We start from the raw sequence: 26,495 nt of genomic DNA on the forward strand, positions 1-26,495 counted from the left end.
GGAATAAGCCAAGGAGTCCACCCAGGCCCAGTGAATATAAGGAATCGGGGCTTTCAAACAAGGCCATTTGTCAGACCAGGGCAGCCTAGCAGCAGAAACAAGCTAGAAGCAAGAGACTCTGTATCCAAGGTGAAGCTTACCTGGCTCGTCATTCTTTCATTCTTCCTGCTATTGCAGGACACTGTGGCTTTCCCAGGAATGGCCTTCCCAGAATCTGAAGGCCCATCTGATGCCACATTAGACCTGCTACTTTTACCAGCTTCTCCTGATAGGACTTCACAATATCTTTGACTTTAAGGGTTGAACTTCTAGGCAGCTTGTCTAAGAATCCATCCGTAGAGTAGACACCACCTGCTGAACACCAAATACTTCCTGAAGTACTTTTCAGACTTTGTCTGTGGACCACCTGTCTCAAAATTATCCAAGATGCTTGTTAAAAATGCAAATTTCTAGACCCTACCCAGAACTACTGAATCAGCATCTCTGGGAGTGTGGCCAGGAGTCTGCATATTTAATAATGTCTCAAATGATTCTTATTTATGCACACTGACATTTGAGTTCTACCAGGTAACCCCAAAACACAGACAAGTTCCCTGGAAATGGACAAGTGGTGATAACAAACTCTGGCCCATACTCACTGCTTTGTTCATTTACTCACTTAACAAATAATTGTAAAGATTTGTGCCCAAGGCATTGTGTTAGGTGCTGTGAGAAGTTAAATTTAACTAGTTAGTACTTATTTATTTATTTATTTATTTATTTTTCTGCAGCCAGATTGCTGGCAGATGGGACCAGAATAGGCTGGGCATCTGGGACCTGGTCTCTCTTGTTCTGGGTGTTTCAGCCTTTCTCTAGAGACTTGATGCTGTAGCCTACCAGACTGTGCTGGTGTGCCTCTTCTGAGCTCCAGACTGCTTTCTGCATGCCTTCACCAGGCATTTATTTCCATAGGGCTATTATTCAGCTCCTGTAGCAATGGTGTCAGCTCCATCCCTTTCCATCACCTTTCCCACCCACCTGCAGTAGCTGGGGCCACCGCGCCCGGCTAATTTTTTGTATTTTTAGTAACTGTTCTATCTCGTGACTCATCCGCCCGCCTCGGCCTCCCAAAGTTATTACAGGCTTGAGCCACCGCGCCCGGCCTCTACCTCAGTTCTTATTTAGCCTCCCTACTTGCCCTACCCACACTCCCATATTCCTCTTTGCTCCCAATGTGCTTCTGCACTTTGCTTGTTTTGAATTTGGTTTTCATTTTTTGTTTTTTGTTTTGGTGGTTAATACTTTAATTGATCGAGATGATACAGCAATATTTTTATTCATATAAAATATTTATTCATATAATTCATATAATATATTCATGTAACTCATATAATATATTTATTCAATGTGCAGGTTTGTTACATATGTATACATGTGCCATGTTGGTGTGCTGCACCCATTAACTTGTCATTTATATTAGGTATATTTCCTAATGCTATCCCTCCCCCGACCCCCCACCCCACAACAGGCCCCAGTGTGTGGTGTTCTCCACCCTGTGTCCAAGTGTTATTGTTCAGTTCCCACCTATGAGTGAGAACATGCGGTATATGGTTTTCTGTCCTTGTGATAGTTTGCTGAGAATGATGGTTTCCAGCTTCATCCAGGTCCCTACAAAGGACATGAACTATCCTTTTTTATGGCTGCATAGTATTCCATGGTGTATGTTTGCCACATTTTCTTAATCCAGTCTATCATTGATGGATATTTGGGTTGGTTCCAAGTTTTTGCTATTGTGAATAGTACCGCAATAAACATATGTGTGCATGTGTCTTTATAGCAGCATGATTTGTAATCCTTTGGGTATATACCCAGTAATGGGATAGCTGGGTCAAATGGTATTTCTAGTTCTAGATCCTTGAGGAATTGCCACACCGTCTTCCACAGTGGTTGAACTAGTTTACAGCCCCACCAAAAGTGTAAAAGTGTTCCTATTTCTCCATATCCTCTCCAGCACCTGTTGTTTCCTGACTTTTTAATGATCGCCATTCTAACTGGTGTGAGATGGTATCTCATTGTAGTTTTGATTTGCGTTTCTCTGATGGCCAGTGATGATGAGCATTTTTTCATGTGTCTGTTGTCTGCATAAATGTCTTCTTTTGAGAAGTGTCTGTTCGTATCCTTTGCCCACTTTTTGATGGGGTTATTTGATATTTTCTTGTAAATGTGTTTAAGTTTTTGTAGATTCTGGATATTAGCCCTTTGTCAGATGGGTAGATGGTAAAAATTTTCTCCCATTCTGTAGGTTGTCTTTTCACTCTGATGGTAGTTTCTTTTGCTGTGCAGAAGCTCTTTAATTAGATCCCATTTGTCAATTTTGGCTTTTGTTGCCATTGCTTTTGGTGTTTTAGTCATGAAGTCCTTGCCCATGCCTATATCCTGAGTGGTACTGCCTAGGTTTTCTTCTAGGGTTTTTATGGTTTTAGGTCTAACTTTTAAGGCTTTAATCCATCTTGAATTAATTTTTGTATAAGGTGTAAGGAAGGGATCCAGTTTCAGATTTCTACCTATGGCTAGCCAGTTTTCCCAGCACCATTTATTACATAAGGAATCCTTTCCCCAGTTCTTGTTTTTGTCAGGTTTGTCAAAGATCAGATGGTTGTAGATGTGTGGTATTATTTCTGAGGGCTCTATTCTGTTCCATTGGTCTGTATCTCTGTTTTGGTACCAGTGCCATGCTGTTTTGGTTACTGTAGCCTTGTAGTATAGTTTGAGTCAGGTAGCATGATGCCTCCAGCTTTGTTCTTTTGGCTTAGGATTGTCTTGCTAATGCGGGCTCTTTTTTGGTACCATATGAACTTTAAAGGAGTTTTTTCCAATTCTGTCAAGAAAGTCTTTGGTAGCTTGATGGGGATGGCATTGAATCTATAAATTACCTTGGGCAGTATGGCCATTTTCACAATATTGATTCTTCCTATCCATGAGTGTGGAATGTTCTTCCATTTGTTTGTGTCCTCTTTTATTTTGTTGAACAGTGATTTGTAGTTCTCCTTGAAGAGGTCCTTCACATCCTTTGTAAGTTGGATTCCTAGGTATTTTATTCTCTTTGAAGCAATTGTGAATGGGAGTTCACTCATGATTTGGCTCTCTGTTTGTCTATTATTGGTGTATAGGAATGCTTGTGATTTTTGCACATTGATTTTTTATCCTGAGACTTTACTGAAGTTGCTTATCAGCTGAAGGAGATTTTGGGCTGAGACGATGGGGTTTTCTAAATATATAGTCATGTCATCTGCAAACAGGGACAATTTGACTTCCTCTTTTCCTAATTGAATACCCTTTATTTCTTTCTCCTGCCTGATTGCCCTGGCCAGAACTTCCAACGCTATGTTGAATAGGAGTGGTGAGAGAGGGTATCCCTGTGTTGTACCAGTTTTCAAGGGGAATGCTTCCAGGTTTTGCCCTTTCAGTATGATATTGGCTGTGGGTTTGTCATAAATAGCTCTATTATTTTGAGATACATCCCATCAATACCTAATTTATTGAGACTTTTCAGCATGAAGTGTTGTTGAATTTTGTCAAAGGCCTTTTCTGCATCTACTGAGATAATCATGTGGTTTTTGTCTTTGGTTCTGTTTATATGATGGATTACATTTTTTTTTTTTTTTGAGATGGACTCTCACTCTGTCACCCAGGCTGGAGTGCAGTGGTGCGATCTCCACTCACTGCAAGCTCCACCCCCCGGGTTCACACCATTCTCCTGCCTCAGCCTCCCGTGTAGCTGGGACTACAGGCACCTGCCACCACGCCTGGCTAATTTTTGTGTTTTTAGTAGAGATGGGGTTTCAACATGTTAGCCAGGATGGTCTCTATCTCCTGACCTCGTGATCTGCCCATCTCGGCCTCCCAAAGTGCTGGGATTACAGGCGTAAGCCACCGCGCCCAGCTAATGGATTACATTTATTGATTTGCGTATGTTGAACCAGCCTTGCATCCCAGGGATGAAGCCAACTTGATTGTGGTCGATAAGGTTTTTGATGTGCTGCTGGATTCGGTTTGCCAGTATTTTATTGAGGATTTTTGCATCGATGTTCATCAGGGATATTGGCCTAATATTCTCTTTTTTGTGTGTGTCTCTGCCAGGCTTTGGTATCAGGATGATGCTGGTCTCATAAAATGAGTTAGGGAGGATTCCCTCTTTTTCTGTTGATTGGAATAGTTTCAGAAGGAATGGTACCAGCTCCTCTTTGTACCTCTGGTAGAATTTGGCTGTGAATCCATCTGGTCCTGGACTTTTTCTGGTTGGTAGGCTATTAATTATTGCCTCAATTTCAGAGCCTGTTATTGGTCTATCCAGGGATTCAGCTTCTTCCCGGTTTAGTCTTGGGACGGTGTATCTGTTCAGGAATTTATCCATTTCTTCTAGATTGTCTAGTTTATTTGTTTAGAGGTGTTTATAGTATTCTCTGATGGTAGTTTCTATTTCTGTAGGATGGGTGGTGATATCCCCTTTACTCTTTATCATTTTTTATTGCATCTATTTGATTCTTCTCTCTTTTCTTCTTGCTAGTGGTCATCAATTTTGTTGATCTTTTCAAAAAACCAGCCCCTGGATTCATTGAGTTTTTGAAGAGTTTTTTGTGTCTCTATCTCCTTCAGTTCTGCTCTGATCTTAGTTATTTCTTGCCTTCTGCTAGCTTTTTAATGTGTTTGCTCTTGCTTCTCTAGTTCTTTTAATTGTGATGTTAGGGTGTCAATTTTAGATCTTTCTTGCTTTCTCTTGTAGACATTTAGTGCTATAAATTTCCCTCTACATGCTGCTTTAAATGTGTCCCAGAGATTCTGATTTGTTGTGTCTTTGTTCTCATTGGTTTCAAAGAACATCTTTATTTCTGCCTTCATTTCGTTATGTACCCAGTAGTCATTCACGAGCAGGTTGTTCAGTTTCCATGTAGTTGAGCGGTTTTCAGTGAGTTTCTTAATCCTGAGTTCTAGTTTGATTGTACTGTGGTCTACAGACAGTTTGTTATAATTTCTATTCTTTTACATTTGCTGAGGAATGCTTTACTTCCAACTATGTGGTCAATTTTGGAATAAGTGCAAATAGGTGCTGAGAGGAATGTATATTTGTTGATTTGGGGTGGAGAGTTCTGTAGATGTCTATTAGGTCCGCTTGGTGCAGAACTGAGTTCAATTCCTGGATGTCTTTCTAATTTTCTGTCTCATTGATCTGTCTAATGTTGACAGTGGGGTGTTAAAGTCTCCCACTATTATTGTGTGGGAGTCTAAGTCTCTTTGTAGGTCTCTAAGGACTTGCTTTAAGAATCTGGGTGTTCCAGTATTGGGTGCATATATATTTAGGATAGTTAGCTCTTCTTGTTGAATTGATCCCTTTACCATTATGTAAGGGCCTTCTCTGTCTCTTTTGATCTTTGTTGGTTTAAAGTGTGTTTTATCAGAGATTAGGATTGCAACCCCTGCTTTTTTTTTTGTTCTCCATTTGCTTGGTAGATTGAGCCTTTATTTTGAGCCTATGTGTGTCTCTGCACATGAAGTGGGTCTCCTGAATACAGCACACTGATGAGTCTTGACTCTTCATCCAATTTGCCAGTCTGTGTCTTTTAATTGGAACATTTAGCCCATTTACATTTAAGGTTAATATTGCTATGTGTGAATTTGATCCTGTCATTATGATGTTAGCCGGTTATTTTGCTCATTAGTTGATGCAGTTTCTTCCTAGCATCGATGGTCTTTACAATTTGGCACATTTCTGCAGTGACTGGTGCCGGTTGTTCCTTTCCATGTTTAGTGCTTCCTTCAGGAACTCTTATAAGTCCAGCCTGGTGGTGGCAAAATCTCTCAGCATTTGTTTGTCTGTAAAGGATTTTATTTCTCCTTCACTTATGAAGCTTATTTGGCTGGATATGAGAATCTGGGTTGAAAATTCTTTTCTTTTTTTTTTTTTTTTGAGACAGAGTCTTGCTCTGTCACCCAGGCTGGAGTGCAGTGGCCGGATCTCAGCTCACTGCAAGCTCCGCCTCCCAGGTTTACGCCATTCTCCTGCCTCAGCCTCCCGAGTAGCTGGTACTACAGGCGCCCGCCACCTCGCCCGGCTAGTTTTTTGTATTTTTTAGTAGAGATGGGGTTTCACCGTGTTAGCCAGGATGGTCTCGATCTCCTGACCTCGTGATCCACCCGTCTCAGCCTCCCAAAGTGCTGGGATTACAGGCTTGAGCCACCACACCCGGCCGAAAATTCTTTTCTTTAAAAATGTTGAATATTGGCCCCCACTCTCTTCTGGTTTGTAGAGTTTCTGCCAAGAGATCCACTGTTATTCTGGTGGGCTTCCCTTTGTGGGTAACCTGACCTTTCTCTCTGGCTGCCCTTAACATTTTTTCCTTCATTTCGACTTTGGTGAATCTGACAATTATGTGTCTTGGAGTTGCTCTTCTCGAGGAGTATCTTTGTGGCATTCTCTGTATTTCCTGAATTTGAATGTTGGCCTGCCTTGCTAGGTTGGGAAAGTTCTCCTGGATAATATCCTGAAGATCGTTTTCCAACTTGGTTCCATTCTCCCCGTCACTTTCAGGTACACCAATCAGATGTAGATTTGGTCTTTTCACATAGTTCCATATTTCTTGGAGGCTTTATTCGTTTCTTTTTACTCTTTTTTCTCTAAACTTCTCTTCTCGCTTCATTTCATTCATTTGATCTTCAATCACTGATACCGTTTCTTCCAGTTGATCAAATCAGCTACTGAAGCTTTTGCACGCATCACGTAGTTCTTGTGCCATGGTTTTCAGTTCCATTAGGTCATTTAAGGACTTCTCTGTGCTGTTTATTCTAGTTAGCCATTTGTCTCATCTCTTTTCAAGGTTTTTAGCTTCTTTGCGATGGGTTCCAACATCCTCCTTTAGCTTGGAGAAGTTTGTTGTTACTGATCATCTGAAGCCTTCTTCTCTCAACTCGTCAAAGTCATTCTCTGTCCAGCTTTGTTCTGTTGCTGGTGAGGAGCTGCATTCCTTTGGAGGAGAGGAGGCACTCTGATTTTTAGAATTTTCAGCTTTTCTGCTCTGGTTTCTCCCCATCTTTGTGGTTTTATGTACCTTTGGTCTTTGATGATGGTGACATACAGTTAGGGTTTTGGTGTGGATGTCCTTTCTGTTTGTTAGTTTTTCTTCTAACAGTCAGGACCCTCAGCTGCAGGTCTGTTGGAGGTTGCTGGAGGTCCACTCCAGACCCCATTTGCCTGGGTATCACCAGCGGAGGCTGCAGAACAGCAAATATTGCAGAATGGCAAATGTTGCTGCCTGATCCTTCCTCTGAAAGCTTCGTCTCAGAGGGGCACCCAGCCATATGCGGTGTCAGTCGGCCCCTCCTGGGACGTGCCCCCCAGTTAGGCTACTTGGGGGTCAGGGATCCACTTGAGGCATTCTGTCCGTTCTCACTTCTCAAACTCCATGCTGGGAGAACCACTGTCTTCAAAGCTGTCAGAGAGAGACGTTTAAGTCTGCAGAAGTTTCTGCTGCCTTTTATTCTGCTATGCCTTGCCCCCAGAGGTGGAGTCTACAGAGGCAGGCAGGCCTCCTTGAGCTGCGGTGGGCTCCACCCAGTTTGAACTTCCTGGCCCCTTTGTTTACCTTCTCAAGCCTCAGCAATGGTGGGTGCCCCTCCCCCAGCCTCACTGCTGCCTTGCAGTTCTATCTCAGACTGCTGTGCTAGCAGTGAGTGAGGCTCTGTGGGCATGGGACCCTCTGAGCGAGGTGCGGAATATAATCTCCTGGTGTGCTGTTTGCTAAGATGGTTGGAAAAGCACAGTATTAGGGTGGGAGTGTCCTGATTTTCCAGGTACCCTCTGTCACTGCTTCCCTTGGCTAGGAAAGGGAATTCGCCGACCCCTTGCACTTCCCGGGTGAGGCAATGCCCCACCCTTCTTCAGCTCACACTCCATGGACTGCACCCACTGTCCAACAAGCCCCAGTGAGATGAACCCAATACCTCAGTTGGAAATGCAGAAATTACCCATCTTCTGCGTTGCTCACGCTGGGAGCTGTAAACTGGAGCTGTTCCTATTCAGCCATATTGGTCTTTAGTACTTATTTCTATTCAATTCAACAGTTAATCCATTCTCACAGCTTCCTAGGCAATGTGCAAGGTGCTGCAGATCCAATGTGAATAAGTACTAGGTTGGTGCAAAAGTAATTGTGCAATTATTTTGTATCTGCTTTGCTTGCTCTGCTCTCCTGTACTGACATTCAGAAACCAGTGCAGATCCCACCTCCAAGCAGGTGGGATAGTTTCTGACTATTGGTTTCTGAGCTGGGCAGGGAGGAGGACCCTCATAGAACCAATGTGATACAGCATGAGAGGTGCTACTGATGTTACGAATAAAATACAGCAGAGTCTGGATGGGGAAAGAGTTATATCGAAGGGAAGAAATGACGATTCAAAAGGGTTTCGGAGAGGAAATGGCATTTGAAGTGGGTCCTTAGTGGAATCTTGCCTCTTGGAAGAAGCAGGGAGAAGAAGAGTACTCTTTCAGAGGGAGCAGCCCAAGAAAAGGCACAAAGACGGGCTGGGCATGGTGGCTCATGCCTGTAATCCTGGCACTTTGGGAGCCTGAGGTGGGTGGATCACGAGGTCAAGAGATTGAGACCATCCTGGCCAACATGGTGAAACCCTGTCTCTACTAAAAATACAAAAATCAGCTTGTTGTGGTGGCGGGCACCTGTAGTCCCAGCTACTTGGGATGCTGAGGCAGGATATTCGCTTGAACCTAGGAAGCAGAGGTTGCAGTGAGCCGAGATCACGCCACTGCACTCCAGCCTGGCAACAGATCAAACCTCCATCTCAAAAAAAAAAGACACAGAGACATAAAGATGCCAAGCATATGAAGTCCAATGAGTGGTCTGGTGTGATCAGCCTGTGGAGTGCCTGTCAAGAGGAAACCAGCTGAAAATGAAGCTAGAAACATAAGCAGGTGCTAGATTGAGAGGAACCTTGAATGTTATTCTGGAATCTAAACTTGGTCCTATGAGCCAGCAGTTCCCAAACCTAACTGTGCGACTGTGCAGATTGTTAAGCCCTATCCACTTCCAGTTGATTTAATCTGGGTGGGACCTAAGAGTCTGTATTTTCACCAAACTCTGCAGGTAACGCCAATGCACTGCCATGGTTGGGACCCACTGAAACAGATTACTAGAAGGATTTCCAGTAAAGGAAAGTCATTATCGCAGTTGGGCTCTGGGCAGCGTGGGACTACCCAGGTGATTAGAGAGACACTTAAGAAGCAAATTTTTTTTTTGAGACCGAGTCTCGCTCTGTCACCCAGGCTGGAGTGTAGTGCCTGATCTCAGCTCACTGTAACCTCTGCCTTCCAAAGTGGTTCTCCTCCCTCAGCCTCCCAAGTAGCTGGGATTACAGGCATATGCCACCACACCCAGCTAATTTTTTTATTTCTAGTAGAGATGGGGTTTCACCATCTTGACCAGGCTGGTCTTGAACTCCTGACCTTAGGTGATCTGCCCACCTTGGCCTCCCAAAGTGCTGGGATTACAGGCGTGAGCCACTGCACCAGCCTTAAGAAACAAAATGTAAGGCCTTCACTTTCAGCACTTGCACAATCCTGGAAGTAGGGCTTCCTTAAATTGTGTGCCCTTGGCACCTCATTTACCCCACCCTATCTCAGCCCTAACTCTAGGGACAATGCAGAGGTCTGGAGAAAGAGGGGGACATATATCAGAGCAGGCCATAAGGAGGCCAGTACAATACTCGCAGTGAAAGAGGATGACGGCTTCAGAGAAGGAGAGAAGATCGGGGGGAACTTCCAAAGCAGCACCAGCAAGATTCGGGTGATGCAGGGCAGCAGTCCAGGGGAACACACAGGTTCTCTGGCTTAGGGACTGGAGCATGGGTGGTGGGCACTGGCAGCACAGATGTGAAGTATGTTTTGGGAGAAGATAAGGGGTTCAGCTTGGGACTTGCTGAGTTGGAAGTTCTTGTAAGAGATTCTGGGCAGAATCGTACTACCTTTTCCCTTAAAGATATATTTGAGTACATCTTGTTGCAAGAATCTCAACAAATTCAACAACTGGTTATTGAGCACCTACTATATGCAAAGCCCTGTGCTAAAATGCTATAGGGGTACTGGTAGGGCACAAAAAGTGAATAAGCCACTACCCTAAGTCCCCAGGACCACATCTATGCAACGAGTAATTCCCGTACGTATTAGTCTATCTTAAATTCAATGATAAAAGTATAGCATGTGCTGCAGGTGCCTAGAAAAAGGATTTGTAAGATTAATTCTGACTGTGGAGATTGGAGAAAACTGCTTGGAGGTGGGATCTGCACTGGTTTCTGAATGTCAGTACAGGAGAGCAGAGCAAGCAAAGCAGATACAAATTTGAGCAAAGTCACAGAAGTTGGAAATGCAAAGTAGTAGACTACTTTGAAGACCATTTACAAACAGACATTTATTCAGCACTTTGTGTATGCCCAGTACAGTGGCAGTGTGGCAGCCATGAGAGCTACTACAGGGAGCTCAATTGTCCAAGAAGCCAACACCTACATGCTGAAATGCACCATTTCTCTGGCGCTGAGGCCTCTCTCACTCAGAGGCCACTCTCGGCCAGTGACTGAGCAGGACAGGAATTCTTAGGCAGGCCCATTCCTAGGTGATACGGTTTTGGCTGGACAGTTTTGGCTCAAAGACTCCTGGTGGCCTTGCCAAATCTTCACTAGACTGCACCGTGGTCTAGGACACCTCCACCCAATCTCCCTTCACTGTCTCCTTCCCTCAGCGTCTGATCCCGGCCTTACTGGCTCACCTCAGTTTCTATCACACAGGCTTTTCTGAGGACCCAGGCTAACTCAGGTATTATGAGGGGGATTAATATCAAAGTGATTATTTTTCACACTTCTTTGCATGTTTAATCATTCCTTAAATATCATGCGAAGGCTATCTGTCCTAAGGAAATTTAGCAGAGCAATATTTTATAAAAAAATAAGATTTTTTGAGAAAGGACAAATCACTCTGTACTTTTCTGTGTGCATATCAAAATTTCTCAAAAGGGATGAAGCTGATGTCAAAACAAGTTTGTGGGCCAGCAGTATTCTTGGTCGGAGTGGACAACACTGGGGAGTGCAAAGTTGAGCTGGGGATGTTGCTGCTGGCCTCACTGGCTCTGTGCTTTCTCAGACTGTACACCAAAGATGTTTTCTAAGGTTCCGTGATTTTCCAAAGATCACATGGAGTAGTGGAAACAGGTTTTGGAGCCCAGAAGGTCTTGGTTCAAATTTGCAGATGTATCGCTTTCTGTGTAACCTCCAGCTTAGGCGCCTTAACCTTTCTGAGCTGCTGTTCCCTCATCTGAAAATCGGGCTAGCATATGGAACTTGCGTAGTTACAGGGAAAATTAGAGAAAATGTATAGAGTGCCAGCCGCTCTATAATTGGGAGTTTTTGTGTTAGTGTTATCAAAAAGTTAGACTGAGTTTAGCAGTATAAAATGAAATGGAGTTGAGGTGACATTGAAGAACATTCAGGCTAAGGATCCAGTGTTCTCTCTGTCACTGCCAACAAGAGGAAACAGTTCAGGGATCCAAAGGGAAACCATCCAATAGCCAATACTAGAGATTGCATTTTTAAAATTCTTTTTAACTTCAGCTATTAGAACCAGAACCTTTGGCAGATGTTAGTATAGGATCTCATGGCACACAAACCTCTGCTCTGCTCTATCAGGATAGTCAAAATATTGGATCAGTGGACCGAGATGTTTCCATGCCAGTTATCCCTTGACCCAGAAAATGATAGACCCTCACTCTCCTGATTCCTGGCAGAGGGAAATCTCAGTTCTGTGTACCTATAAACCTCTATAGTGGGTTAAAAACGGCTGCAAATGCTTCGACATTCCTCCCATAGAGATCAAGGTTTTTTTTTTTTTTTTTTTTTTTTTGAGACAGAGTCTGGCTCTGTGGCCCAGGCTGGAGTGCAGTGGCCGGATCTCAGCTCACTGCAAGCTCCGCCTCCCGGGTTCACGCCATTCTCCTACCTCAGCCTCCCAAGTAGTTGTGACTACAGGCGCCCGCCACATCGCCTGGCTAGATTTTTGTATTTTTTTTTTTAGTAGAGACGGGGTTTCACTGTGTTAGCCAGGATGGTCTCGATCTCCTGACCTCGTGATCCGCCCGTCTCGGCCTCCCAAAGTGCTGGGATTACAGGCTTGAGCCACCGCGCCCAGCCTCCTCCCATAGAGATGTGGGCTTCATTTGCCCTCCCCTTGATTCTGAGCTGGTCCACTAGAATACAGTGGAAGGGAAACTCTGCTAGTTCTAAGACTAGCCTTTAAGAGAACAGGCAGCTTCCTCTTTGTTCTTTTAGAGCCCTGAGTAGCCACATGGAAAGCCAGGCTGTCTTGCTAGAAAGATCACATGGGGCCGGGCGCGGTGGCTCAAGCCTGTAATCCCAGCACTTTGGGAGGCCGAGACGGGCGGATCACGAGGTCGGGAGATCGAGACCATCCTGGCTAACACAGTGAAACCCCGTCTCTACTAAAAAAATACAAAAAACTAGCCGGGCTGGGCGCCTGTAGTCCCAGCTACTCGGGAGGCTGAGGCAGGAGAATGGCGTGAACCCGGGAGGCGGAGCTTGCAGTGAGCCGAGATCACGCCACTGCACTCCAGCCTGGGAGACACAGCGAGACTCCGTCTCAAAAAAAAAAAAAAAACAGAAAGATCACATGGAGAGGTCATGAAACTACATGGAGAGAGAGAGAGAGAGAGACCAGCCAAGCTAGTCTTGCAGCCGGAGCCATTACCGTGAAGGTGCCAGGAATGTGAAGAAAGTCATCTTGGACCCTCCAGATCAGACCAGATGCAGCTGAATTCTACTGAACAATCCCAGGCAACACCATGTAGAACAAAAGAATCACCTGACTGAGAGCTCCCAAATTCCTGACTCCCCAAATAGTGAAATACAGCAAAATGGTTGTTTTAAGCCACTAAATGTGGTAGTCATTTGTTATGCGGCAGTAGATAACCCTGAAGAAAGTATTTGCACTTGAACCTCCCTTTGTAGAGTGCCCAGGCAACCCTACAGACCTGAAATGACTTGGCACCCTCAACACTCTATTAGACTGAGGTTTGGCATATCTTGGAACTTGTTGCCTGCTTACCATTTCAGGGCTCCAGGTGTGTTTACGGGAGATAGTCAAAGGAATGTACCAGACTCAATATTGAAATTGATTAGTATCCTTCAACTGTAAATTTTTCCCCTTGATTATTCTTTTAAAATTTGGAAAAATAAGATTGTAGAGAGGAGAAAGAGAAAGGATGGAGTATGAGAAAGGGAGAAAATGCAAAGAAAAAGATGGAGGGGTCTCAGGTTGGTTGGCATCTACTCAGAAAGGAAGAAATAAAATCAAAACCTCCAAATGAAGAAAGGTGCTAATCCTTGCCCACCTTTTGGAAACTCCGCCCTTTGTTCCACAGCAAACCCACCTTACAGAAGGAATCAAGACAAATGGCTAACAGCCATAGAATTCCTGTATTCTCAGCTTCTATTTAACATCACTTTCTATTTTATATTCATTCATTCAGTCCACAAACATTTATTGAATCAGTGTTTTCTGTGGGAAAAGCTAAAATATATGGTATAATTGAAACATCTGCTTCACCCATTTGAGACTGAAAAGAAGATGATATCTCTTTTCATAATCAAATTAATACAATTCTGTACCCCCATTCCCAAGGCATTCTCTGGTCCTGGAGTATCCTGCCTGTGATACATTCTAGAAGCCCACAGGTGATTATCCAAATGACTTCAAAGAAAGCCCATTCTGTCTGCCAAAGAAACCATTCTCTACCACCGTTGTTGCAGCACAGCTTCACTATAGAGCTGCTGAAACAGGAAGTCCATCAGACTCTCTAGCCAAAAGAAGTGCTATGGTGGCAGAGGTACATGGCAGAAAGACTTGAGGTTATTGTGCCTACCTTGCCCCCACAGCCAGCAGTCCAGTGCCAGCCTTGTGCATTATAGGAATCACCATTGAATGTGTGTCTCACTGCCAGTTTGGCGGTGGTTTCTGAGAGTTCAGGGAGGATGAGAACACCCTTCCCTCCCAATGCCTTGTCAATTTTGGGTGCTTCAGACCCAAAGATCTTTAGGGAAACATCCATGTACCTGAAAATGTTCTCCTGCGTTGGTATGCCATGGAAACTTAGTGATTAGGCAATAGAGGTTTCACAGTAGCCACAAGCTATCCCCCAAACCAGACCTTTTCCATGAGCAGGCCGGTCAGGTTTCCAGGGAGAAAAGGAAGTCCCTCCCTCCTAAACCCAAGCCTGCTTCATCTCCTGCCCCAGGATTAACCACTTGTCATCCACCATGGCCTCAACAGAAAGTCAAAAACTGTCTAACAATACATTCCCATTGTCCACGGCCACTTCAGTATAATGAAACTAAGTGTCTTGCCCTTGGAGAGGGCATGCACAAACAGAGTTAGGTGGCAACAGCAGAGAAGAATACGTGCAGTCATAGAACTTGAGAGCTAGAACAGACTCTAAAGACCACATGGTTAAACCTCCTCTGTCAAAAAAACAGAGGCCCAGAGGCTTCACCAATCTACACAAAGCCGTGCTAAGCATATGGTAGTTGAGTCCAAGTCCTCAATCCAAGCTCTTTCCTCTAGATTTTCACGTCACTGCCTCTCTTGGCCCCCTAAATTAAACTGAAAGATACGTAAATAATTTGGGGGCTTTACTTTTTTTTTCTGTGCCTAAGAAAAACAGAAACTTTCCTTGTTAAGCCAAGGGAGGGTCTGACAGAGCTTGGCAGCTGGAAGTCTTTCAAAATTGAGAAACACATCTCTTTTGAAAGTGGGATCAACAATTTGTACCCCTTAAATGTGAATAAACATATTTCTTTGTGCAAAAAAAAAAAAAAAAAAAAAAAACCGCAGTGAAATTGCTGAAGACAAATATATTGGGCAAGGAAGTCGGCAAAGCAAGAGATACTGAGTTGTTCAGAACAGTTAGTTTATTCATGTGCAAAAAAGGGAGAAAAAATACAGGCAAATTATTTTCCGTTTGCAAATATGTTCTCTGAATTTTCCCAGAAGATGAATATATAGGAACTCATTAGTTATAAGAACTGAATGCCCAAATATTTGATAAAAAGGACAGGCTACAATAGGGCTAAAGAGGGGACAAAAATCTTTATTCACCCTATAGCAAAATCTTCCCACCACTGCCATCCAGGATTATTGATGAGCTGAGTCATATACTTGAGATCACTGCTTTGAGGTGACCTCAGTTTAAAACATACACTCCATTTATTCACATGTATGAATGACATGAAGATGATGTAATTTTTGAAAAAATATTAATAGATCTTCATTTATCCACTTTCATTTATTAAAGTACCTGCTGCATGTCAGGATTATAATAGTATAATCTTGATATACTATTAAAGACATATAAAAAATAAGATATAAGAACTACCCTTCATGCTCTCGCAGTCCAAGAGAAGAGGACAGACTAATAGACAAATGACAACCACAAGCACTATCAAGCCACAAGCAAATCAAGCACTATGACGGGATAATGTATAGAAAATGAGCTACCAGAGGCACCTGGAGTAAAAGTAGGGAGGGGGCTAAGAGTTAAAAGACGAAGTGCATGAGATTAAATTTAATGAGATTAGGACTAAACTATGTGAAAGTGGATGGAGAGGAAGAGTCAAATATGAGAAATGAAAAGACACAGGTGAGCAAATGACTTGGCCATCAGTTGGATGTAGGGTTTCTGGAAGCGGGAGGCAATATGTTGATTCCCAGTAACACACCCTGAACAACTGCCTAGACGGCTGACAGCAGTGCAGGCTCCTGAGGGTCATGGTCCCCCCTTGGCATCTCATGCACATAACAGAAGTAGCCAGTGCCATTATCCCAAAGGGGGGTACTTCATGCAATGACAGAATCCACCTCAGCCCAGCCCCACTTGACACGCTCAGCTGCTGTTGACTGATCCGTAACTCTCAGAGTGCATTCATGATACAGGATGGTCTGTGACCTGTTGGAACTTTATTCCCCAGAGCTTAGATTTTCGGCCAGATTAGCCACTCTGCTTGACAATAATACCTTCTATTTCATGCTCTATGTTTGGACTCTTAGTCTTCATTTTTGCTTTAATACCAAGATCTCTGGTCTGATTGATTGGGTACTGTTGTCAATCAAGTAAGGAAACTTGGAGAAAAGCTAATAAATTTTACTTTGACCTCATGTTTCAAGTGTCCATAGGACCAAAATTCCTCCAACCAGTGGGTGAAATTATTTCTTTTACTTGTTGAAATTTAGTGTACAGCTTGCCAGCCACTTTGTTTTTGTTCTTTGGCTTGAGTATCAGCTTTTTGCTGTTCTTTCTCCCTTTCTTCTAACCTTACTGCTGCATCATGCGAAACAATAGGCCTTCATTAACTCTTCTTCTCAACTGCACAGGTCTGGTCTAGCAGAATGCCCATTGTGTTCTCATTTTGAATTTGTTCAGTTGTCTTTCTGTGTCCCCTGTACCACACCATTGCACAGTTGTATGCATGTTGTCTTGTACTTCTTTTTTCTTACTTCCTTTCTTGTGTCATAACTCAAGAAACAGCTGCCCATCTATGATTAATTGAAGTAGAATAGGACTGATTATTAAGGCAGAAAATTCTGGAGTTAGGTCTGTTCACTAGAATTGGGGGAAAGAGGGCAGGCACATATACTACGAGTCTAGACCTAGCTATAGATGTTGGAAGTTCAGTCTGCAGGCAAAAGGAAGGATGATTCAAACAGGGATGGGGCAGGGGTGACATTGGACCAGAGGATATAATGTGTGTAGGGTGTGGGGAGTGGAGTTCATGCCAGAATGATATGGGGAGATGATGGCATTGCTTCTGACAAGGAAGACTCAGAGGCTGGTCCTGCAGATACTTGCTAACATCCAAGGAAGGTCATAATAAGACACAGAGAAGATGGCGACAGCATCTGGTTAACAGAAGCAGGCTCAGACAGAAAGCAGACCAGCCAGGGTGAACCTGAGACCCCTTGGAGCTTCTTTAGCATTTCTGCCTCCAGGCCAGGAGCTGTGGAGTAGGGGAGCAATGGGGAAAGAGGCATAAGGGGAGATAACTGTGGCCTTGGGAGAGGAGTCGTCATTGTGATGAGCCCCTGAGGACAAGGACTGTTCCACCTCTCCGGCCTCCAATAGGAGTGCACATAGTGAGTGCTTAGTAAGTGCAAATTCAGTGAATTAAAAGGCCACCTTCAGTTAATCATTCAAAACCCATTATAACAGATAACTTCACGGGTTTAATGTACCGCAAGGGCATAGATGGCACCCAGAAAAGGAACAGTTTCATACAATAAAAGCCTGATTGTGCAGATTACAGTGATTGACAGAAATAGCCTCACAGGCCCTGACACAGCCGATTACACACAGATGGAGACTCAGCAGCCCTCAGTGCCCAAGAGCAGCACTGCTGCCCTTGCTATGACGCAACCACACTCGGCTGTGGAGGCCGTCAGTCATCAGAAGCTCCCTTTACTGTTCTCATGGAATGGGAGAAAGGATCATCACTCTCTTAGCCCTTCATTCTATTCTGGAGACTCTAGCTTGGGACCTGCCTGCTCATTAGGTCTAAGTAACTAGTAACAACCTCTGCGTATTCCTGAGTGACTACTGGGAAGGTGAATGGGAGGTCAGTTTCCCAGGACCATTTACCCAGGTGCACCATAGAAAAGGCTCAGCTTTGTGATTCCCACACTAGTTCAGTATATTAACTCACAGGTCTACCAAAACCACCCGTATCCTAAAGGGGACAGGGTTGGGAATCTGCTGTATTTAGACTCTAGACATTAGGTCACCTACACCCACCAGAGAAGAATACGTTCCTGTGGCACACGTGGGAGAGATGCATAGTTTCTGCTGAGGTAAGGGTTGCCACCAGCCACCCCAGATGGACATAATGTACATTTGCACAAAAGTTGTATTTTTTTCTGGACAGATGTAAAGAGAAACCAATATTGCCTAAAGCAAAATTGTAAAACTGGGAAGTCAGTGAAATTTGCCTTGAGTATCTCCAACCCCGCCTGTTTCCCTTCATTGGCCACGCCCTGGCCTCCCCTCCCCTCTGTTCCCTGCTCCTTCCTCATTCTGAATGCCTTCCTAAGCCTTAGAACACACACACACACACACACACACACACACACACAGGATCTGATCACATCATTATACCTGTCTCTTTCACATTACAGTAGTAACTGCCCCAGGTATTTTTTTCTTTTTATGAACAGGGGAGTGGCTGGGCACAGTGGCTCACACTTGTAATCCCAACACTTTGGGAGGCCGAGGTGGGTGGATTACCTGAGGTCAGGAGTTCAAGACCAGCCTGGTCAACATGGTGAAACTTTGTCGGTACTAAAAATACAAAAACTAGCTGGGCATGGTGGTGCATGCCTGTGGTCCCAGCTACTCAGGAGGCTGAGGCAGGGGAATCGCTTGAATCCGAGAGGTGGTGGTTGCAGCAAGCCAAGATCGCACCACTGCACTCCAGCCTGGGTGACAGAGGGAGACTCCAACTCAAAAACAAAAACAAAAACAAACAAACAAAAACAAGGGAGTCATTTCTCATTTCTAAAAATTATACTGTACTATGTCAAAGACCGGCTGACTCCAAATATCAATAAATGACTGAAAGTTTGCTTTAGATGTGTTAGATGCTGGTTAGATCCTTTAGAAGGGGCTTGGATGTGTCAGGTGCTAAGAAGCTACTTCAGAAGGGGCATCCTGGACTTCTCCGCTCCCCCAACCTTTACCCCCTACACTCCCATTCCCCTGCTAAAGAGAACACCTCACATTGAAAAGACTTTATGAAGTACTGAGATGGTTTTATATGTTATCTCATTTAATCCTCCCAAGAGTCCTATGAGAGAAGATTATAATTATCCCAATGAAAAGTAATTCCATTTACTGCTTTCCCTAGAAATACCATTGCCTTGGCTCAGTGACATCATACTCTCCAGGTTTTCCTCCTCCTCCCTCACTGCTCCTTCTCAGGACCTTTCCTGGCTCCATTTCTCCCTGCCCCTTTAACACTGAGGTTCCTTAGGACATGCCCCGGAGTTGTGCTACACAAATCCTAGGCCATCTCATTCATCCAGGAACTTTAATTGCAGCATGCATGTCTAGACTCACCGAGACCTTCTGAGCCCAGCCCTGTCTTGGAGCTCCAGGACTTTACAACACTTGTGCTTGGATATCTCACAAGTTCCTGAAATACCCTATGTCTAAAGCCGAATGCATACTCCAGCCCCACCCACCCACCACTCGCCATCACCACTGAAAAACCTGGCTCTTATTCCTTAATTCCTCTGTCCCCAGCCCACAGTCAATGGTCAAGCCCTGTCTGCTGTTCCCCTCCTTATGGCCTCTCACCTTCACTGCTACCATCACCTCCTTACTAGGACTTCTGCAGTGCTCCCTAAATGGTTCCACCACATCCACTGTGTCCTTCTTTAACCCACTCCCTGTAGAATAACCTGAGAAGTTTTTATAAAATACAAATCTCATCAAGCCATACCCCTGCTGTAACAGCCAATAGTTGGCCACGGCCCTATAGATATGGCTCCCCAGCTTTAACATGGCCTCAGAGACCCAGGGCAGTATGAGTCCCTGCCCAGCTTTCCAGCCTTATCTCACTCCATTGTCTCTTTTACCTACTCTCTTGCTTCTCTGGCTTCCTTTCAACTTCTTGAAAGTTCAAGGGTCTTGGTACCCCATGATCTTTACATCATCTGTTCTTCTCATCCAGCTAACTCTTAATCATCCTCAACTTAAATATCACTTCCTCAAGGAGAGCTTCCCTAATTCTTTAGATAAGGTTAACTCCCTTTGGGATGTGTGCTCTGATGGCACATAATCCTCATCACGATGAAAATGACATATTTAATGTCTGTCTGCTTACCCAGACTGTAAGCACCCCAAGAGTGAATTTTTTTCAGCACTCTATCTTCAGTATCCAGTGCAGTGTGTAACACATGCTTTGTTTTGTGTTGAATTAAGTGGTTTGTCCAAGCCAGGTTGGAAATGTCAAAGTGAAGACTTGAGCCCCAATCTATCTGACTCCAAAGGCCATTTTCCCTATACCTTTTTCCATCACTGTGTATTCCCCTCTTCCCACCACTTCTTAGATGCCCTGGAATGGTAGTCATGTGATCATCCCTTACAGGAGGTAAATCTCAACCTCTTGGTTCAGAATCCCCTATATCAATCCTCAAGCATCCCAGGCAAATGTGAAGACCAGGGAGCAGCTGCTCAAGGGCCCCCTAGTGTGGTGGGGTATGTGTTTGTTCTAATGTATGTTCACAAATTCTTTGACAGTCCTCTCTGTGAGAAATGGAGCTTAAGCCCCTTCCTTGAGTGTGGACGGGATTTAGTGACTCAATTCTAAGGAGTAATTTTGTCACAAGTGACCCGCTGTAAATTCTGAGACTAGATCATAAGGACATAGCAGCTTCCACTTTGTTCTTGAGATGGGAGAGTTCCCTGGTCCCTGCCTCTTCATTGTTAAGATGCTTCTCTTCTTCTCTTCTCTACCATTCTGCTGTGCTGCTCTGCTCTTCTGCCAGTGGAGTTTGGGGTTTTTATGGATACAGGATGGGAAGCATAGTGGGCCAGGGTGGTTTAAGAAAAGGCAACATTCAAGCGGGAAAATGGGGATGTAAGTGATTTGGGCCACAGTCTCAGGCTTTTCTGCTTAAGAGTGGGGCTTCGCCAGGGACCCTGCCTTTTTCTGCCTTGAATTTCACTGCCTCCTGTACCTGTCACTGTCACTTGGATCATCTCACTCTGCGGCAGTCAGCAGCCATGTCATGAGGACATTTAAGTAGCCCTGTGAAGAGAGGACCACATGGTGAGAAACAGGGGCCTCCTACCAAACAGCCAGCCAGACACTGAGGCCTTCTAGCAACAAGCCATGTGAGTGAGCCATCTCAGAACAAGATCTTCTAGCCCAGTTGAGCCTTCAAATGACTGCAGCCACAACTGATATCTTGACTGTAATCCCATGAAAGAACTCTGGGCCACAACCACCCTGCTAGGGTGCTTGCAAATTCCTAACCCACAGAAACCCTGAACTAATGCTTGTTGTTTTAAGCTGCTAAGTTTGGGGGGGTATAATTTGTTACACAGCAGTAAATAACTAATACAGAATTAAAAAGAGAGAAATAGTGGGATTGTACCAAATATGAGAATAGGGCCAGTTTTGGGGAACAGGAGAAAAGAACAGCTATTGTGTAGAAACCCTTTATCTTTTCACGGATGTGATTATGTTGCACGTGACAATACTGAGGTAGGAGGAGGGGTACCAGGGCAGAAAGGAGCCTGAATTCGAAGTAGGCACCCAAATATGAGCCCCAGACAACCCGAGATCAGTAACAGAAGAGTGGAGGCAAGAACTATAAGGCCAATGGTGGTATGCAAATGTAGCATCCATAACCAAACACTGAACTACAGAAGGATATCTAGAAGTGGGCGCCAGAAGACCAAACTGCTACAGAATCAGAGACGTGTCTGAGATCACAGCAGAAAGAGAGGAAGTGGAAAAAGAGGATTCCGCTGTGGCCTTCTGCCCCAGCTGCCTGAATTTCCACACGTTCCATATATGAAGATTTCTTCTCCTAAAGCATGGTGGAATGAATGCTGCTGGGCCTCACCCTATCCCCTTTACCATCTGAGTGTTGGCTGGTAACACTCACAGCTGCCTGCTGTCTTTGGACAACAGGCCTGTAACCACCCACCTCCCCACAGCAGACCTGGGTCAATGACTCACTAGCAGAGGGGTGGGAAGAGCTGGTGCCTTAGACTTGGGGTGGGACTAATGTTGGTGCAATTTATGCTACAGAGCTTCTCATGGAATTAGACTTAAGGTAATTTCTAGCGGAGACCAGGTTCTTCCTCTGCTCTTTCCAGCTCCCCTCAGTCCTCTTTCCCAAGAATGTTCCTGTTATAAATCACGTAAAGAATAATCCCCATTTCAGGAGATGGTTCTAGGGATCCCAATCTCTAACACACCTTAAAGGCATCCCACAGTTTCTGATATTTGTATGTCAGTGTGTATTGTGTGTGTGTCTTTGCGTGTTTGTGTGATTGTGATCATGATGAAGAAAAAATATGTAAATCGAGAAAAAAATAAAATGTAATCTTGCTGAAAGAATCCATGAATCAATAAAGTGAGAAGGCAAAACCTAGCAATTTGGTTAAATGGTTTAAAAGAAATACACATTAGTAATTTCTCTAAATATTTGTTGTAGAACACCTTTTCCCACAGTCTCCTTCCCTGTATGCGTCTGTGTTTGAGTTATTCAACAGGAAAATTTACGGAAGACTTAGAAGGCAGAAATGAAGCACGACTACCAATCTCTAAAGGTGGTTGTGGTTAGGTGCAATGGGAGACAGATATGCAGAGGTGCTGATGTGTCCTAAGTCAGCCTGGCTCTTTCTACTCTGTGTCTAACTCTTCTTCCCAACTGCTGGATCTGCTGACAGTGACCTCACACCCACTATCAGATGCAAAGGCAATGCTCACCATGGATTTCTCCACCAGGCCTCCATCATGGTCCGACTCCAGCATCTGGATGTCCCTGTCTTCCCCAATTCCCTAGCAGGCTCTGACTTGCCCAATCATGCCAGTGTGTCAGGAGGGTTCATTAGTTATTTTCTCTCATCCTCCAACTTCCTTGTTTTGGGCTTTACATCCTGAAATTTCCCCATAATTGTAAAGGATCTTGTTTCTATAATAAATCCTTTATTCCATAATACTTAAGGTGGTTGGCTTCCCTGATTACAGTCTGATACTCAGATATACTCATGCACTGATTATATTTCATTGCCATACTGCATGGTAACTATTATATATTTCATTAAATTGGTGTAACATTAATTTTGTTGATGTTATTTTTCACTAGAAACAGTCAACTCCCTAGAGATATGTATGATACTGAGAGCTTGCTACTCTTTTAGCACGGTCACCTGAGGAAAACTTTACAAAATTAGGGGGAACACTGAATAAACACTGAGATATTAACAGGCATTGGCACTGGAAAGACAACGAAGGATTTTCGTGTGGATCATATTTCCCATTCATAAGTCTGATTACAATGTGAAAAACAAATTATAGACAGGTTAAGAATGGAAAGAGGGAAACCAATCAGTAGGATAGTGCAGCAGTCCAGGCAGGAGATAATGGTAGGCTGGACTAAGATGGTGGCAATAGAGTGGGAGTGAGGAATCTTGGTCTGCCAGAAAGCCACCTAGACACAAATAACCATCTCAAAGGTAACCAAAGCATCTTTGTCTCTGAACCACCATCATAGAAGAACTGGGACATTTTACCTTCTGGATTCCCTCTCTTTCCTTGTGGAAATTCTAAATGTCTTATATGTTGTTTAGCTTTAACTTTTTTTGCTAGCACTACTTAATTTGTTTTTGTTCAACAATGCTTAATATGTTTCTCACTACCTACTCACTGCTTTAAGTGCTTTTCAAAGGTTGGCTCATTTAATCCTTATTATAACCACTGTGCCGTTTTCCTGGTGTCTCCAGTTGGCAGCAGAAACTTCTGTCACCACTGCCATTGCTACTTCTATCACAGCTATCGGTCTGGCTGATGGAGTTTGCTTCTATTCCTGTGGCAGCCGTTAGTCTCTCTGACATAGGGAGGATTATCAGTTGGGTTTCATGGTTGCAAGCAACAGAAATGAATTCGGGTTATTTTAAACTGCAAATAAATTTATCTGTAAAATATCAGGTACCACCACCCAGCCCTTTGAGTATTCAGTATTCACATGCCAGTGTGTTAGGAGGGTTCATTAGTGATTTTCTCTTATCCTTCAACTCCCTTGTTTTGGGCTTTACATCCTGAAATTTCCCCATAATTGTAAAGGATCTTGTTTCTATAATAAATCCTTTATTCCATAATACTTAAGGTGGTTGGCTTCTTTATTTTTATACTTTTACACACACACACACACACAGCTAAATAGAATGCAGCTTTTCTTCATAATAACCAAAAATGTTCTCATATCCTTGCTAAAATGAGACAATCCACAGTTTCATCAGATACTGCATGCAGGATTTTGAGGCAATTTAATTTCTTCTTTGGTTCAATACAATCCCATGTTGATATTCTACAATCTAGGGACTAAATTTTAAAGTTAAACATCACAGATACACCTATATAGAACAGTGGGAAGAAGAGAGAAGAAAGAACTGGGAATTTGTTTTATACACAACAACTAAAGAAGTATGGATACAGGCTTCAGTGTATTTTCAAAGATACTCAAACCTTATATTTATCCCATCCCACATACCCTTCTTACAATGTTATTGTCACTCCTCCCACTAATAGATGTAATCTAGGCTTTCCCTCCTTTAATCTGGGTGGGAGTTTGTGACCCTCCAACCAATGAAGTATAAGCAAAGTGATGCTATGTGACTTCCAAGACTAAGTCATAAGAAGGGCGCCCTCTCTTTCTTTCTCTCTCTCCCCTCCACATGCCATTGGAACCCAGCTAGTCAAGAGGGAGCATCAATTGCCAGACATATGAGTGAAGAAACCTTCAGATTATTCCAGAAGCCAGCCTTGGTGTCTTGTAGCTGAGGCCTCATTTGTCAGGGAACAGAGATAAGCCTTTCCCACTTTTTCCTATCTTAATTTTTTACCTACAAAAGCCATAAGAAGTAACTAATTACTTTTACTTTAAGCCAGTACATTTTGGGGCAATTTCATATACAATAATAGTTAACAAATACACAGTCTTATAAGCATGATTTCATCAATAGAGCAAACCAGAATAATGTCCTGAGAGATAATGAGATGGTCAAGGTCCAGTGTAGCAAATATGATGCAGTGACAAAGGTTTGTATATAGCTGAGTTAGAACACCAGTGTTGTACAGTTGTCATTGCCAAGTGAAAGCACCTGTCTAAGGTGTTTACATTTCTTGGACTGGAGAAAATAATGAAAGCATTTAACATATTATTAGCTGTGTTCCAGTTGACAGTGGTATTGATCTACTCCTGTAAGAACACTGCATTTAGGCCGGGCGCGGTGGCTCACGCCTGTAATCCCAGCACTTTGGGAGGCCGAGGCAGGAGGATCACAAGGTCAGGAGATCAAGACCATCCTGGCCAACATGGTGAAACCCCGTCTACTAAAAATACATAAAAAATTAGCCGGGCATGGTGGTGGGCGCCTGTAGTCCCAGCTACTTGGGAGACTGAGGCAGGAGAATGGTGTGAACTCAGGAGGCAGAGCTTGCAGTGAGCCAAGATCGCACCACTGCACTCCAGCCTGGGCGACAGAGCGAGACTCCGTCTCAAAAAAAAAAAAGAACACTGCCTTTGGAACAAAAGTTGCAGTGGCAAATACCAGCTGATTAAGTTTATGACAGTCCACTTTCATACTCCAAGACTCAACCATGTTCTCCACTGGCTAAAATGGAGAATAAAATAGGACTATGGTAGGAATTGCCACATCTGTATCTTTCATGTCTTTGAGGATGGCACTGATTTCTGATATTTCCCTCAGAAACATATTCATCTGTCTATGCAATAAATACTTATCGAGCACTTATTATGTGCCAGTCATTGTTCTAGGAGCTGGGGGTAGAGCAGTAAACAGGCAAATAAAATATCTGCTCCCAAAGAGACTGCATTCTAGGGAGGGAAACAGACCATATACAAACAAATAATTGTACTATCTATTACCAGGTGTGATAGGTACCATGAGGTAATATTGCTTTTCTGTATTTTGCTAATGAGGAGATGCCCCAAGAACTTATACTTGACCCTTCCTATTGTAATAGTCCATACTCTATGAGTCAAGGAGTCAATGTAAGGATTCTTCTAGTTGCTGAGGTTGTCTAGTTCTGACTGTATTCTGTATGTCTTAGGTAAGGGGAGATAACCATGAGATGAGAGTTTGGGCTGTCACATGACCTATCATGCGGGCATTGGGTCAAAATTCCACTTAATAACTCTTCCTCATAAGCGTCAATACTAACGTGGTTCTGGACTCCAAAAAATTAGTGTTTAAGTCTATGGTCATTGTTGAAATGCCCCTAAATGTTTTGAATGTTTCCCTTTCTCTCAATCACACTTATCCAGTAAGTGGCTTCAGATCTCTTGGAGAAGATTGAGGAGGAAGAGTCACGGTATGTTCTTGTGATGTGGGTATAAACTCCTTCCTAAAGCATAGTGAGCCACTCTGTCAGAGGCATGTGAATCAGGACAACTCCATCTTGAATAGGAGCTGGCTAAAATAAGGCTGAAACCTACTGGGCTGCATTCCCCAGCATTCTAAGTCACAGGATGAAATTGAAGGTCGGCACAAGATACAGGTCATAAAGACCTTGCTGATAAAACAGCCTGCAGTAAACAAGCCAGCTAAAACCCAACAAAAGCAAGATGGAGACAAGCGTGTCCTCTG

General features: G+C 43.7%; 2 protein-coding genes across 7 annotated transcripts in view; one reads left to right on the top strand and one right to left on the bottom strand.

Annotated features, from left to right (window-relative positions):
• Positions 1–26,495, bottom strand: part of PPP1R21 (protein phosphatase 1 regulatory subunit 21) — a 645,938-nt gene that overhangs the window by 430,750 nt on the left and 188,693 nt on the right. The window lies entirely within an intron of this gene.
• CALM2 (calmodulin 2) overlaps positions 1–26,495 on the top strand; it is a 1,210,617-nt gene that overhangs the window by 226,243 nt on the left and 957,879 nt on the right. Inside the window, exon 1 of one of the 6 annotated variants that reach the window (XM_050754942.1) lies at positions 10,860–10,863. The exons of the other annotated variants lie outside the window; for them this stretch is intronic. The gene's annotated coding sequence lies outside the window, so the exon portion shown is untranslated. Of the gene's footprint in view, positions 1–10,859; positions 10,864–26,495 lie in introns of those variants that run through there. 6 annotated transcript variants of the gene reach the window in all.

The sequence above is a fragment of the Macaca thibetana genome, chromosome 13 (genome assembly GCF_024542745.1).
Source record: "Macaca thibetana thibetana isolate TM-01 chromosome 13, ASM2454274v1, whole genome shotgun sequence".
Classification (NCBI taxonomy): domain Eukaryota; kingdom Metazoa; phylum Chordata; class Mammalia; order Primates; family Cercopithecidae; genus Macaca; species Macaca thibetana.